The following is a 13512-nucleotide window of genomic DNA, read 5'->3' on the forward strand; positions in this document are numbered from 1 at the left end:
TGGAGGAGGTCAGGTTAGCGAAGGTTTACAGCAGGGACGTCAAACTCATTTTACATCGAGCGCTACATTCACCCCACTTTGATCTAAAGTGGGCCGGACGAGTGAAGCTCTACTTTCTGTCAGTGTAAAGATGTTTAACTACACATTTAATACCTGACATATGCAATATGCAATAAAGTAGAATCTCAACTCAGCTTTATGAGGAGGAAAAGCTGTAAAACTTATAAAAATACAGTTAAAAGTCCAAAAATTAATAACTTCAACCTCCTTCATATTTTCCAAAGCCACCCAGTGGGCCGGATTGGAGTCTTTGGCAGGCTGATTCTGGTCCCCAGGCCTTATGTCTGACACCGCTGGTTTACAGCTATCTGTAAAACATGGGGGAGGCAGCCAACATCCAAAGAAAAGCTTTGAATGTCCTTCAGGAAGCCTCGAGAACCATTCCTGAACACTACTTAAAGAGAGAGTTCAGGCTGTGTTGAAGAATAAAGGCGGATGTACCAAATATTGACCTTCAAGATCATTCCATTATTATAATCTCTGTTTGTATGAAAATACTTGTATAGAGTATTTACATTTATTTTGCATGTTTAAGTTAATTTGCTGCACCTGTTTCATATTTTCTTTTCAAAATATAAAGAAATGAAGGGTGGCTCAAGACTTTTGCACAGTACTGTGCATACATTACAAAGATAACATTATCCAGAACTAGCAAACCAAGCAAAGATAAACTCATGTTAACCCTAAACCTCTCACAGTTTCAGTCACATTCCCGTTTGACCAAATGAGCAGAAAACTGGGAATTTCCAAAAGTCAGGAGTCCAGATTTCCTTTTTGGAAAATGCTAAATTGTAGCAGCTCAGTGGCTAAACCTGTGTGTCATCACTTTCAAATACTAAATACAGTATCTCAGTTTATATTTTATCCACTGAATTTAATGGAAAATCCAAGGTCTTCACATGTAAATGAGTCTGCAGGCTGTTAGAGGAAAGGGCAGAGTCGGGGATGGCTCAGATGGTAATGACGTGTGTGTAATACAGGAAAAGCATAAAAAATATAAAATCACTTTAGACAAAATGGACAAGTGAAAATGATTTTAATAAACAAAATCTGCTTAAATCCTCCATGACCGCCTCCAAACAGCTGACACATAACAATGTGACAGACTTCTAAATTTAAGCTATAATATATGTTTTTGACTTCATGACACCATCATGAAGTATCAGCACGAGGGGGATGGAGAAGCACCAGCCGATGTCAATAACCACACACACACACACACACACACACACTGACTCACCAAACACTCACTGAATATCCTTTAATCACTGTTATTTCACACTTTCTTGTCATGTCATGGTGACGCAAGGCAGAAAGAACAATTAAATCTGACTGTCGTCTGAGCAAAAACAGAAAAACAAAAAGGCAGCGCCATCCCTGTATCTTATCTAGAATTTAATTTTTTTAGTATTTCTGATTTAAAAGCAAACATTTCACAGCAAAAATTTCACTCCTCAAAAAAGCCGCTTTAGTCAGTAATTTTGGAGTGACAGTAGATCGATGTCAGCTCCTTTTAGTCCTACTTTGTGTCTCTGTTTTCTTCTGCTCTGTTTTAAGAAAGAAGTTCGAGACATGCTGCAGTCTAACTGCGCATCCACAAACAGCAGACAGGCTGAAGCTGCTGCTGAATGTAAGGTAACTATTCTGCCCTCACTAGGGTGTGAAGCTGGTTTCTAGCTTGGCAGATAGCTAACAGGTCCACAATAAACATCCAGGAGTCAGCGGATACGTTTTAGATGTTTACTGTTGAAGCACTGTAAAACTGGTACAGAAACAAAAATAAAATATTACATTTCTGCTGTAATTGCATTTTCTTTACAACATCAAACATTAAGTCATGCACTACAATGTATATACAGTGTTGGGGAGTAACGGAATACATGTACCGCCGTTACGTATTTAAAATACAAAATATGAGTAACTGTATTCCGTTACAGTTACGGTTTAAAAAGGTGGTATTCAGAATACAGTTACTTTGTTGAAATAAATGGATTACACGGTGGTACTTTCCTGTTTCATATTGTGGCGGGTCAGGACTGTTTGGGTTTTGTTTGACAGCTACGTTCTGTTGTTCCAGGCGGCAGCGTTACGGTTACCATGGTTACAGGGTGACGCTCTCTCTCTGCGTGTTTCCTGGGTGAGAGAGGCCTCTTTGTTGTTGTTGTGCTAAGCTAATAGGCAGAATGCTACAGGTATAGCTCTAAAGAATGTAGCATCATAGGCAGTGTAGTCCGTGCTGCAGGGAGAATGGACTGCCATACCCGTTATGTGTCTGTGAGCGAGGGAGGGAGAAAAAGGAAAAGTACGAGCTGTCATTGAGCAAAAAACGGGAGCTGGAAGCATGTAAATATAATAATAACTACTGCAGCCAAGAAGAGTGCCTGACGAGCCCAGTTGTAAGTAAGCTATTAAGACTCGACTGTACACTGTGTTCGTGTTTTCCTCCAAAAACAATAAGTTTCGTTGGAGCAGCCTTTCAACGCCTCTCTCTGTCTCTCGCTAGCAAAGTTGACCCAGACAACAAAGTAAAGCTAGTTTTCGGCTACGGCCTGACACAGAACCCACCGTATTAGCCAGAGGTCCCTTTACTACGGTTCGGAGCCGTGGACCTTCAGTAACAGTAATAAATCACAGCAATAGTACATTCATGTAGTTGTAAACAGCATGGTAATATATTAAGTAATCCAAAGTATTCAGAATACGTTACTCTGAGTAACGTAACGGAATACGTTACAGAATACATTTTAGGGCATGTATTCTGTATTCTGTAATGGAATACATTTTAAAAGTAACCTTCCCAACACTGTGTATATAACACATAAACACAAACTTATCCAAACCCTTTCACTAGCTATTAGGCCCACGCATTTAGCGATTAGCTTAATGCTAACATTACATAGGAAATCCCATAGACGGGCTAACATGTTAGCATCCACAAACAGCAGACAGGCTGAAGCTGCTGCTGAATGTAAGGTAACGCTTAACAGCATATGGTGGAGACCAAAACAGAGCTAAAAAGAAAGAAAATACTATTGAACACCAGAGTGCATGCTCTTCCTGGTTCCGCCTGGAGGTTACTTCCTGTTAAAAGGGAGTTTTTCCTTTCCACAGTTGCCAAGTGGCTGCCCATAGGGGGTTGTTTAATTGTTGGGGATTTCTCTCTATTATTGTAGCATTTTTACCTTACAATGTAAATAGGGTTGCCAACTCCCTGAGAAATAAATAAGGGACACCTCGTGGCCAGGGCCGGGCGACCCAGTTGTCTTCACCCTTCCCAGTGTGGTGAATTTTTTAGCTCTTTTTTTGTGTGTGAAATTATTTTTTTTAACCATTTGACTTGAATTTGATTTAAGTAGATGCGTATTCTTTGTGATATCAACACATGGGAAACAAAAATCATTTAGCCATTTATTTTTAGCTCAAAATGACAACATTAACACAATAAAACAGGTCTCTTTCTTAAACAGAAGCCTGTCATGCTTAACTTTTGATAATGAAAGTAAATCTTTCTTTAAAAGAACTCTGTCCTGCTTAACTTAAAATTATATAAATTAATAGAAAACAATAGAAAGAAAAATATTCTTGTAACAGTGCACATTTAGTGCATTTAGTGCAATTGGCTTCAGCAGAGGCATTATTTCAGCTTTTGCTCCCGTTTGTAAACCCACTTGTTCCCATGATTACGCGTCATAACTCATCATCATTATTCATCTATGTATTACTTTTATGTATTACTCATCTATTTGTTGTAATCATCTATCCTTGCAGTTGTTTATTACACAAAATAAATTATATTATCACACTTCTGGCCACATAGCGCTGATATTCACTGCACATGCCCATTTTAACCTTAACCAGAGGGTTTAAAAACAAACAAACCAGTGTTTACCATATCTGGTTCTGCCGTGGCCTGGTAGACAAAAATTGGTTAAGGGTTCCCCGAGCTTTCACGCCCCTCATGTTCTTCATGTGCCCACCATTAGAAGCACGCCTATGGAAAAAGTGCGCCGGCACACAGTGCAGTGCGCTTTATAGGTGTTATCGTGCACTTTTCCAGCCAGGTGTTTTCCTTTTCCCATTCTTCCCTGCACTTTTGCAGCCTTTTTTCTTTCTCTGAGAGGAACAAACATTGCTGGTCTAATGCCTGGCTCACACTGTGCGATTTTTGGCCCATTTTGAGCCGATTTTTGAGTCGTGCGACCAATTTGGTGATCGGCCCGATTTTGGCCTTCATCGTGCATTGTGTAGTATACGTGGGGTAACGAGAAGCGATTAACACCTCACGACCAGCTCCCGATCATCAATCGCTCGTGAGGGTGTCACCGCAGCCGCTCACACTGCTCACGCGCAAACACGTAAACGTCGGTGAAAAAGACGGAGCAGCACGGCTGTGCAGCGTGTGATCTGGACTCAAGCGATGGAGGCACAACTTGTAGAACTTTGGAAAGCTCATCCGAGCCTTTTCGATGTGGCATCACCAAATTATCACGACCACAACAACCGTGAAAATAGTTGGATTTACATTGCTGCTCAATCACAGCTGCCTGATCATGTTTGTCATTAGTAATTTAGCAAAGTTGATGGTGGTGTGTGTCTGTGTGAGTGAAAGACAAAGAGGGAGAGCGAGCGACAGATTTTCTGTTATAACCTTCATTTTATGGAGGCACAGTGTGACTCAGGTCGCATCAGAGCATCGGGCGGTATAGTGTGAGACCTGCATCGTGACCTACGAACTTATAACCCATGCGAGCCAATCGTGCAGTTTGAAAATCGCAGTGTTTGCCCAGCTTCAGGTGTACTGTCGTCTGAGACTTGCACCGCAGTGTCGGCGTTTGTTTCCCTGTTGGCCATGCTTTTTGTTGTGGTCATCTGTTGTCTTCCGGTATTTTCTCCGCAAGCGACCTTTCCTCAACCAATGAGATGAGCGGTAATCTGAATTGTCATACTCGAATTGTCATAAGTGTGCTGTCAGCTCATTGGTCACAAAGCAGGGGCGGGGCTGGGAATTATGTTTTCAAACAAAGCGTTAATTACATTAAAACTTATAGACTACTTTTGATTCTCACTGTATTACGGGACAAAGTGCGTCCCTTATTAGCTCAATACGGGACGTGTACTTTTGTTTCTAAATATGGGACGATTCCGTTTTTTAAGGGACGGTTGGCAACCCTAAATGTAAAGCACCTTGTGGACACTGTTGTTGTGATTGGGCGCTACAAAAATAAAACCGAATAGAATTTTTAATGCAAATAGCCCGTGTGAGCTCATTAGTGTGAGGGAATAGGGAAATTTATCGTTTTTAAATCCACTGAATGGAATTTTGGAAGTTGTTTTGACTGGATTTGACATTAAAACTATTCTCTGATGCTGAAATTGGAAAATATTCCTTCAGCCACCCACGGTGTTTAATCAAGTTCACTCAAGATGTCAGGATTTATTTTGTTCTGTACTGTATAGCTGCCGCCTATGGTGGCAGCACAGTGGTTAGCAGTGTCGCCTCACAGCAAGAAGATCCTGTGTTTGAATCTAGCGGCCAACTGGAGAAATCTGCTTATTCTCCCTGTAGTGCTGGCAATAAGTGGGCCTGTGTGGGTTTTCTCTGGATACTTGGCCTTCCCTCCACAGTCCAAAGGCATGCGTGCTAGGTTAATATGTGATTCTAAATTGGCCGTAAGTATCAGTGCGAGTGCAAATGTTTATCTGTCTCTCTGTTAGCCCTGAGACAGATTGGCGACCGCCCCTGTCTCGGCCTATGACAGCTGGGATAGGCTCCAGCTCCCCTGAGACCCTGATATGGATAAGTGGGAAAAAATGGATGGGCTGCGATTGCCTCTTTAAGAAACTATTTTGGCGTATATTTGATCCAGCTGCATGTTTGATTTAGTTTTAGGGAAATAGACGTGATTATTTCTGCTTCTACGTGATGTGCAAACAAGACTATCTCTGGAGGTAATTTGGGTTATCTCTGTCTTTGACACATTCACACACATAGTTTTGTCTTTCTGGTTGTCTTTGTCTTCCATACATCAACATCTCAGACCAGCAGCCATCCAGACGACCCATCCATTGTTTCTGGGGAGACGAAGCTCTGGAAGAGATGCAGGAAATGTCACTTTCTATTGGAGTGTGCATGTCGGAGCACATGCTATAGGAGATAAACTTTTCTTTTTAAAATTAAAGTCACTGTACACCATGCAGCTGATGGTGGTGGGTGGATTAAGCCTAAGGCCCCCAACTCACAGGGGGCCCTAAATGCATCTGTGTCTCGGTACTGGGGGTAGAAACCTTTGTACTTTCAAAATGCCAACTTTTCAAGAAATGAGATAAGTAGCCTTTTTTAAAAGCTCATCTAACGTGTCTCATTAAGCTTATCCTTTGCTTCTGAGGGACTTAAATGAGCCAAAGAGTTATTAAAATCAGTTTGATCCAAAAGAGAGCTCTTTTATGAAATTCTTCTAGGAAAATGACCAAAATCAGATTAATGTTTAACATTAGAAACTGTGAGTGAGTGAGTGAGTGGTGTGAGAGGATGATGGTATCAAACTTTCTTTATTGATTTATACTTTAAGTAGTATTTTTTTTTCACAGAATGCTGTGCTGGATTTTATGTATCTCAAAAATGAGGCTCAAGCGCTAAAAAGAAGCTAAAAAGAAAGTGAATAAACTTGCACTTCCACCACTGGCCACTTGAGGCTTGCTTCAAAAAATGAATCAATCTCCCAGACTCGCGTGTTAAAACTCCAAACAACTTGAGATGCAATGAACAATTTTGATCTCGATAGCTCACTTCTACCTTCGTAACGTCTGTATAAGAGTAATTTATTTTATGTGGAATGTTTTTAAGCCGTAACTTTTATTGGTGGAGACCAGCATTGCAGCAAGCGTTTAGTTTCCAATGCTAACAATAAGCATTCACTGGACCGCAGCTGCCTTTTGCCACTGAGTCTGTTTAGATCTTATATCTCAGGGCCCTCAACATAAAGAAGTCCAGTCGCTTTTATTTCCAAGCTCCTTGGATTACTCTGACCTGGATGACTGAGAACCTTCACAGACGTCTTCATGAGTTTAGCAGTAGGGTATGTGTGGAACATCCTGAGACTGTGTTGACACTGTGCTGGTTTGTTGTAGCAAAGAGAGAGATAAGGGTAAAGGTGAAACTGGTCTTACCGGTTAGTCTACATTCCTACTCTCACCTATGGTCACGAACTGCGATTAATGACCAGAAGAAGAAGAGTTAAAATCAAGAAGTCATGTGGTCATTTGCATCTGACGAGGATGCCTCCTTCTCAGTGGGCTGATGTCCATCATGCTGTTCTCCTCTGGCCTGAAATGTCTCTGATGAGCTAAAAAAGGTGGCCAGGCAGAGAGGGAGAAGTCTGGGCATTCCTGCTTAGACTTCTGCTCAGACACAGAAAAGAAGCAGAAAACTGATGAATGGATGGAGCAGTCACTAATGCAATATAACGGTATATATGCTGTTAATTGGTAATCTAATTAATTCAAGCAGCCTCTGTGTGTTTAATTAACGCTCTGCCTGTGTCGACTAAATGCTGTTTAATTTACAGCCACGGCGTAAGTGCATTGTATTCTAGTGTGGGGAAGACTGCTGATACAATCCTCCACTGTTCTCCTGTCCAGTGGCTTAAAGAAACGGCAGTTCACAGTGCAGGCGACTTCCCTCTTACCTCAAGTCCTCCTTCAGGAGTGTGTGTGTGCTCGCGCGCATATGTGTGTGTGTTCCCCCTGCAGAGTGTGTGTGAGTGGGATGAGAGTGAGTAGGGTGAATGAGAAGAGGGGGGGGGGGGGGGATAGAGAAATGTGAGTGTGGGGGACATGAATGCTGAAGACCTTAAAGTAACACTGAAGCCTGTGGCTGCCTGCAAATCCTGGAATGGACTTTTACCATAGATCGATAGATAAGGGAAAATGTAGATCCTCAGTCAAGTGCCTCATTTGCCCACAAGCTCTTAAATATTTTAGAGTGATTAAATTACTCCACAGATAAAGCTACAAAGAAGGACACACACTGAGCATCACAGATGGTATTTGTTATTCTTCTATAATGGCTCGTGCATACACACTTATTTGCACAGAACAGCACAGCTGATTATCTTTTATTAGTCTGAGGCCGCTGACCCTTTCTGTAGCCGTGGGTAATCTAAGGACACATAATGGGATGAATGTGCGAGGCGGTTGCAGCAGAGGGGACGTTTCTTACATCTTAATGTAAATAACGTCAGAAAACTAAGAACAAAACTAGAGAAAAATCCGTCAGGATGGATAAGAAGAGAAATGGTCTGCAGCTACCACCTGCAAATATATACCTATTTACCTTTTTGTGGGTTGTCACCTTCTCTGACACTAAAACACTGAAATGGATTCACAATACTTGGTACTTTCTGGGCAGATTCATTTTCCTGACTTGTGCTGAATCAAACACATGGAGCTACCTGCTGTGGTGATGTATGAGAACAGAAATGTGACTTTTTAAAGCAAACTGCTGTATATGTAAATTATATAACATCCATTTTTTCATGCTCTGATGAAGGCCGAAGAGCCAAAATATTCATATATTTGCTACATGGCCTGAATAAATTGGTGAAACTTCAACTTGTTCCTTATGCCACCTGTAAGTCATCCTCCCTGAATTCCTCCCACTCTTGAGCTTCTTGTTCTGCAGCTGCATTGGCTACAGCCTCTGGTCCTTCAATACACATGAGCTGCTTCAGAAGACTCCTGGACCACGTGAGACGATTGCATGTTTGTATATTGAAGAGGTTCGTTATGGTCTGGCTGACGCTCACACTAAATTTGTTGAAATCTGGGGTCCTTTTCTCAATCATATTAAGGAGGATTCAACATAAACTTTAACCCATGTGACTGCACTTTGAGTTTACGTGACCCCAATTTCATCCTGGACTTGTTCCCCACATCTTCTTGACTTGGTGAACTCTCTGTTGCCCTGTCTAACCTCACACAGAAGATCACCTTCCTCGGACACTAGCATTTCTCTTGAACTTTTGATTTGGAATGACTAACCGGTGTATTCTTTCTTTTCTTTTCTTGTTTTTCTGTTCTGTTTTTTTGTCTTTCTTTCTGTGTTTGGATATTATTGTTTTTGAATTTTGTTTCCTTTGTGTAGTGTGATTTTATGTAATTTTGACCTTAAAATCTTATAAATAAACATTTTAAAAAAAGAAGACTCCTTGGACCAACCAGGCCCAGAAAGCCTTCGCCGCTGGAGTCCACCAGCAGGTCCTCGGTTGCTGCCATGTCCAGCTCCTCACAGCCAGCTCTGCAATGGTATCTGTAAATATTTTCCATTTGGACTCCAACTTCCCTGATCTTGCAAGAGAAATTGTTAAGGACTCCACTGGCAGAGGCCTTGAATAGGAGTCCCTACTTCATCCTCACCACCTGTTTGCTTTCACCAGATCTGTCAGGCAGATCAATTCTTCCTGTTTCCTCCTCTCACCCCCAACCAGTCGCGGCAGATGGCTGGCCCTCCTTGAGATTGTTCGGCCGATGGTTTCTTCCTGTTAAAAGGGAGTTTTTCCTTCCTCCTTTTGCCATAGTGCTTGCTCACAGGGCGTTATCTGATTCTTGGGGTTTTCTCTGTTTTCACTGTATTCTTGTTCGGTCTTTATCGTACTATATAAAGCACCTTGAGGCGACTGTTGTTGTGATTTGGCGCTGTATAAATAGAACTGAATTGAACGGAAATATCTGACAGTCCCGCTCCTCCCTTCTAAACATCCTCAGATCAGATGACACAACAAAGAGTCAAAAATGCTTCGGTACCATGTACACCGATGAGCCACCTCACTCACAGAGAGGTCACATAACATGTAGAAATACATTCAAAGTCCTGCTGACTGTAGCAAAAAAGAAGAAAACTTGTGTGAATGAAAAAACAAATTGCTTTTTCATGTCTATTTGACTGCACATCAGTGCAATCTAACATTGTATGGACTTTGTACTTGAGAGCTGGCAGGTTAAAGACTGTTTAACAGTCTCAAAAAAGGTGAAACAGCTATAGGCTCATTCACAGACATGCTCACACATAACGCTGAAGAGGCTGCAGCAGACACAAGCATGCTGATGTGGTCTCTGGGCTGGGAGATGGACAGATGGATGAGTGCTCTTTCACTGCCTCTTGTGTTTCTGTTAGAGTGCGTGTACGTGTGTGTGTGTGTGTGTATACCCATGCCTGGTATAACACTGATTGGGTGTTGGTGCCAAAGTGGGCATCTGGTCTGTGGACTATCACAAGAGAAAGAGAGAGAACAGACACTTTACTCTCTCGCTAAAGTTGTAAATGGTGCTGATCCCACCCCAGATACTGCTCTGGTTGTTGGGAGGCACTACGTTACAATAATTAAGTGCACAAAAGGAGAAAAAGATAAGAAACACAGTGAATACATTTTAAGACTAAAGAAATGTCAAATACGGTTTGTTCCTCAGTGCCTTCATTTGTTCCCAGAATCAAGCTGTGGTGTGTGTGTGTGTGTTTGAAGTCGTATACTTCCAGGTTGCGTAAGGGTCAAACTGTGCTACAGGTGCTAGAAGCCATCACCGGCCACTTACCATCCCACTCGACATCGTCTACCACCCTCCCGTAAACTTTGAAACGTCGTGCTGCGTCTGCCTTCTACTATTCATCGAGGGTTTTGTGAGGAACAGCAGCTTTACTGTCACCAGCCAAGTTTAGCTGGCAGTGTCATCCTTTATACTCTGTGAGTGATAATAAAACAGATCTGAAATCAGCAGAAGCAGCCCTCGGAGAGAGCTGATGAGGCAGCACTCTGAAGGGCGAGTTTGGATTATTACCAAACTTTTTCCTGTTAACGACTCTCCCTTTCCTGTGAAAATGTTCATATAAATGTCGCTTTCTTTGCAGCTTTGTGGGGGCAACTAAAAACGACACACACCAAGAACAGGAGTTCAACTCCAAACCTGGCACTGCCTCTGAAATGTTTCCCCGATCAGTGGTGAAACATTTCAGAGTCTGCAGGGCAGCGATGATCCCCTGTGGATGATTCGGGCACTTCACAGTTTTATTTACATTCATTTGTCCCACATTTATCCTCTGATCAGTGTTTGTCAAGGTCCCTGCTGCATTTGTTATCTAGTTTCTCCTGCTTTCTCAGTAAGCCGTCTCTTGCTTAGTGCTGTCACATCTTTAACAGTAATGGTAATTTTGTATTTTGATTATTTCCTGTTTTACCTTAAAGATCAGGACGATCATGCGTCTTATTTTGGTTTTACTTCATGCTTTTGTTTTTTTCCTTCCTTTCACCTGCACTGGACATGCGTTTTATGCGTTTGTGCTTCTTCTGTGGATTCCTTTTGTGCGTAAGTCCTTGACTTTGTGAAGCTTTTGGTTCTTTGCTCAACCATGAAAAAACTTTGCTTTCTGTTCATTTTGCTCTTTCATCATCCTCTCTCCAGGTTTCCCTTTAACACAACTGTCAAGGTCCAGGGATGGCTGGGTTTTTTCTAAAGCTACGCACTGTGTTATTTCTACTTAATAATACTAATCTAAATATATATGTTATATATAAGTGCAATGAAGGTGGTCAAGAAATGGTGAGTCAGTAGTGAGGAAGACTGATAGTGTGTCTTCTTCTGAGAACGAAGAGGAGCAAGGAGAGGAACCATCATGGAAGGACAGGCCCCTGCACGGCATGCACCATCGGCAGATAGAAGAAGTAGCTGATATCCAGAAATCCGGACACTGGTGGACTGAAAGACAGCACAGAGGCACTAATCATGGCAGCACAGGAACAAGTTCTCAGCACAAGATCTGTAGAGGCTGGATCCACGTGTAAAGATGACCCTGAGACAATCCAACAGCAAGCAGGGCAAACATCGAGTGCCATAACCAAGTGGCCGGCACAGTATACAAGAACATCTGTGCCTAGTACGGCCCGGGAGTCCCGAGGTCTAAATGGGACACATTTGTCACATCTGTGTTAATCCTGCAATAGGCTCCAGGACCCCACGACCCTCAGCTTGTCAAGAAGACAGATTATCATCTGTTTGAGCTTAACTGTTCAAATCCCTTTGTTAGCACCAGATTTCAACATGCGACTGATTTCAACATTTCTTAGTTTTTCCACATGCATTGAATTTACTAGAGCACACTACAATTTACAGATCACTAAAAAGGGACAGGAGCTTCACGTGTTGAGTTTTGGTAATCAAACTCAGCATTTCAGTCTTTATTAATCAGACAACTCGCTGAGAAAAATGCTTTCCACATTTAAGATGGTATTACACCATCACACCAGCATTACAATGACAATTGGAACAATTAATGACCTCACTTTTCACATTTAGAAATCCATCCAGTGAGCCGGAGTAGATCCTGGCTTCCTGTTGGACACACCTGATGTATAATATCGTTTTAGCTGCACCGTGAGTGATCTGACCACAAGATGGTGCTCTGCCCTCAGTAATTACATTTAATGTGGGCTCCAGCCTCTTACCACAGTTCGAAGAGGTACATGTCAGGTTAATCAGTGATTAAAATTCAAAATGCTAATTGCAAACTTCAGAAAGTTTTAGGTCTTCAGGTCCTTGATGTTGTGTTTTGCTTTTGTTGTTCTTTTTTTAAAAACTTCATTTTTTAGAAACAAAAACAGACCCGATTAAATAAAAGCCTAAAAGTTAGAAGTTTTAACTTTCAACTTTGACTCCATAACTTTGCATTTGAAACAAACAAACAAACGAAAAGAAAAAGAAAATATTCATACTCATATCAGCATGTTTAGCATCTCTGTGTATCTATAAGGCTGTGCAGGTCCTAGCTGTGTTTGTGTATATGAATCAAATTTAAAATACGCCACTCTGGTAATATTTAAAACACATAGCAGCTTAATAGCTCAATTTCAATATGAGTTTGATTAAAGTCCAGCTGCAGATCAAGTATATCAGTAAGCCAGCAGCATTGACAGTAGTGGTGGACTAAGGAAAGTCAGGCACAGGTTAAAGTCTGAAAAGGGTTTGTTACCTTATTTATTTACCCCATTAAAAAAACTTGGTTCAATTATGCAAAAATCTAAATCACAAATAAGGGCAAGGTAACAGAACATAACTCAAAAACCAGCTTGCCCCAATACTAGTAACTCAAACAATCGGACCTACCGAAATGAGACAAAGGGAAAACTTAAATAGTAGCTGATCAGCCGACCAGGACACAAAAAGGGGTACAACTCACTAAAACCTCACTAAAACCAACATAACAAATTCCATCCCCCCCATGATCCAGAGTTGTGGTATGACCCAATTTGCAGGTCTCCATATAGGCTTGCTCCGCCCCTTTTCCACCTCTTAGCTCAAAGGGCTGGGAGCAACAGCCACTGGGAGACTAAATCATACACATAACACTATAAATTAAAATGTGCGCACTTATTTTAGAATACACTAAACCAAAACCAATTCTTTTTT

This window comes from Neolamprologus multifasciatus, chromosome 6 (genome assembly GCF_963576455.1).
Source record: "Neolamprologus multifasciatus chromosome 6, fNeoMul1.2, whole genome shotgun sequence".
NCBI lineage: Eukaryota > Metazoa > Chordata > Actinopteri > Cichliformes > Cichlidae > Neolamprologus > Neolamprologus multifasciatus.